Source organism: Pelmatolapia mariae, linkage group LG12 (assembly GCF_036321145.2).
Source record: "Pelmatolapia mariae isolate MD_Pm_ZW linkage group LG12, Pm_UMD_F_2, whole genome shotgun sequence".
Taxonomy (NCBI): Eukaryota; Metazoa; Chordata; class Actinopteri; order Cichliformes; family Cichlidae; genus Pelmatolapia; species Pelmatolapia mariae.
The window spans coordinates 25,789,710-25,793,436 of NC_086237.1; positions in this window are offsets into that span (position 1 = coordinate 25,789,710).

Here is a 3,727-nt window from a genome sequence, read left to right on the forward strand (position 1 = left end):
TGTGTCGAACAAAGTTTCTGCATTGCTCTTAATTCAGTTGACACTGTAACTGCACTTACTCTGTTTTGTTTATGTTTCTCATTTATTTGTTATCAATATTTATTCTTTGTTCACACATCATGTCAAGTATGCCTTGACATGCTGAAAGTGGGATCTCTGCCAGTGCAGCCTTGGCAAGATGTCTGTTCTATAATGAGATTTTGTAGGAGTACATCGGCTTTTCTAATAAGATGTGTTGCTTTTACACACTTACAGAAATTTTGAGTGCTTGACACAGATAAATACTACTTTACATCCAATCAAATGTAATTATGATTATGATAATGACATCTGCTTCTTCTTTTGATTGATCCCTTTGAGGGTTGCTGTGTTCCCAGCATCCTCTGCTCAAAAATATGTGTTCATCACTCTCTTAAATATTTCACCTTCACTGTGCAGAACACATTTAATACTGGAAAGTGAATTCTTCTGCCGAAGGCCTGAGGTTTGTCTGTAATGCGGTCATAAAGCTGCGAGGAACAAGGTACTGTATAGTGACAGGTTCATGTGAGAAACAGTTATCATTATCAATTTTCTAGTGGTGATTAATACACATTTGTACAATAAAGACAGACATCACATAGCAGTTCTTTTGAGTTTCTCCCATAATGAGTGTCACAAGATTTTTTTTTTTATTGACAGGGCCAATAACAAAGATCTGCTCTTTGCATTTTTTTAATTTAGTTTTTATGGCACAAAGTATGTTTAAAAACAAACAAATGAAGAAAACAGCATGAATACATATAAATTAAAATACTATCTCCCCTAGAAGTGATTTCAGATTTAATTCTATTACATTTACCTATTTGACTATTTAAATATCTCTAAATTTAACCTGGGGAAAGACCAGGTGAACTGGATTAGGAAAAATTAGCGATCCCAAAGGGGAAAAAAAGTGAAGAAAAATGATGATTTGACAGGCAGTTAGCATTAGTTCAGTCCCGGCGAATGTGTCCTTGCGCTTTTGCCCCTTGTTATCTTAGCAATTTTGGAAAGTACAGTAGCAGGTGCACTGTGGTGCTCCGAGTGTCTGGCCTAAGCTATTTATTTGAAATCCAAGCCATAAGATATCAACTAAATTAAAAATCTCTTAAAGCCAGACCCTTAAAGCTGTGACTCAGAGAGCTTAAAGTATCCTGGCACTAGAGTGATCTAGCCAACAGTGGCTGCTGCTGCTCCTGTTGCCTTGTCTGCTGATTCTGATTGTGAGGTGGTGGAGAGAGGGATTTGGCGTCTGATGTAGTGCTACAGGGTCATTTTAAAAATTCAGAAGCATTGCAGTACTTGGATACCTTGTAACAACATTTAGATATGAGGAAATGTGAGGTGCTGGTTATTTGGAGCTATCCCGCTCTGCTAGCTGGTATCAACCCACTTACAGCAGGACGTGGATGTCGAAGGTGCTGACCCCATCAAGCAGAGATTTTTTATTCTGAGGAAAAGAAAAGGCAGTTGGAAGCTGAAGCTCAGTACATATTTAATAATGGTGCACACTGAGATGGCCCTGAACTTGTCTTTGAGTTATAAAGGTTTGAAAAGTTTGCTCAGAATCGTAGGCTGACTCGTGTTGGTTTCTTACAATGGAAGATGGTATTGATCAGGTTAGCATGTGGGTAAATTTGATCTTTTGAAAGGTTACTGGCAAGTGCCACTCACAAAAAGGGCATAGGGGATTTGGGCATTTGGCAACACCACTCTCCAGTCTGTACTCATATGTAGTCAAGCCATTTGGGTTGTGGAGAGCTTCTGCCTTTTTTCCCCCAGTGGCTAATAATCTGGGTGGTTTCCTGACTTGTTGATTGTTAGGCATCATGAGCTCTCACCCTTCCATTGTGAGAGGTTACCAAGACTGCAGTAACATGCTTGGGAAGGTGTTGGATCCACCGCTCCTGGTTTTGGTTTATTTATTTTGCCCTAGACGACATTAGCATACACTTCTTGTGGTTCCCAGTTTCAAAATGAAAAATGCAAGGCAGAATGACAGATACCCTCTCTCATGTAAGATCCTGTAGTTTTCTTGCTACAGGCTCAAGCTGCTGGGGGACTTCCCATGATGCAGTGAAGTTAGTTTTCCTCCCCCCCCTTCCAATGCATTAATTTGACACTATTGCATGCCCTTAACCTTTGTCCTCTCTTCTTTATTTTGCATCCTTTTGGGGGTTGTGGTCTCTTTATGCGCTCCACTTCTCTCTTCCCCCTCATCTCCAACCAATGAGTCGCTGACCCTCCCCGCGCCTGGTTCTGCCGGAGGTCTCTTCCTGTTAAAAAGGAAGTTTGTCCTCTCCACTGTCACAAAGTTTTGCCTATAGGGGATTTCCTGATGACTGGGGTTCTCTCTCTAATATTTACCTTGAATTGAACTCACCTTATCAATTAACTGCCAATACTAATGGTTTAATTCCTCAAAAAACACACGTATTACAGGATGAAGTTCTCATCTTGCCTATTTTTCATTGACTATGAGCCGGCCTGTCACATCAAGAAGTAAATGTGATTTTATTTTACCAAAAACAGTGTTTTTAATCCCAAACATCACCTTTTACTGACATGGAGACCAGCCTATTGAATTTATGAATTGGTAGTACTTGATCTCTACGGAACATCAAGGAGACCAAAACTACAAGCTGCTTTCTTTATACTCACACAAACCTACAGTGTTCCATCTCAACACCTTGATTCTTTTCTTTTTCACCCATTATGTTGTAGATTTGTTGGATTTACAGTGTCCTGCTACACGACCTGATTAGGGGAAGTTTTATCTGCTGCTGACTCTGAAATACCAAATTATTCTAGAGTCAAATGTGTTCACTCAATGACTGCAGGTCGCACAAGTCCTGTGGCCCCAAATCAAGCCCAAATCATCACCTCTCCATCATCGTGCTTGACAGTTAGTATGAGGTGTTTGTGTGCGGTTTTCGCCAAATATGGTTCTGTGCATTATGACCAAACACGTCTAGCTTGGTCTGAGCTGTCCAAAGACCTGTTTTTGTTTGTTTAGATGCAATTGTGCAAACCTTAAGCATGCAAAGTTGCCATGTTCTTCTTAGAAAGAAGATGTTTTTTCCTATAATCCTTCCAAACAAGTCTTTTTTTTTTTTTGTAGCATCATGAACTTTAACATGCTAGCTGGGGCATGTATAGTCTGAGATGTAGCTTTTGGGCTTTTCTATAGTTTCATAGTCTGACTTTACAGCAACTGTGTTGGGACAGCCACTCCTGCGAAAATTGTTGCATTGAGTACCTGAATGCTCCAGACTAGAAAAGCAGAAATACCTCTGCTTTTATAGAGGTGCTCACACCTTCTGCTGATTAATTAATCAACCTCATTTGATCAGCAGCACCTGGCTGTTGCTTACCCAGGCAGTATGCTAAGTCTAAGTATCTCCCACACACAGTTCACACACACACTTACACTAAGGTGAATTTTTGCATTTCTTATTTCCTTCCCAACGACATTTTTATTAAAAGATAAATTGTAGACAGAGCTCTGTGTAAAAAGGAGATATTAATTCAGCTGTTGCCTAATTGCATCAGGGATTTAGGCACACGCTCCTGTCCAATTTGCTAGCACAATTCCCCGCAAAAGCCTTCGGCTTGCTTCTAATCTGCAAACCAAGCAAGTTTTTTTTTCTCCCTTAAAAGACGCTGGATTTATGTTGGGATTAATAGAACAAGAGAGATGAAGCAC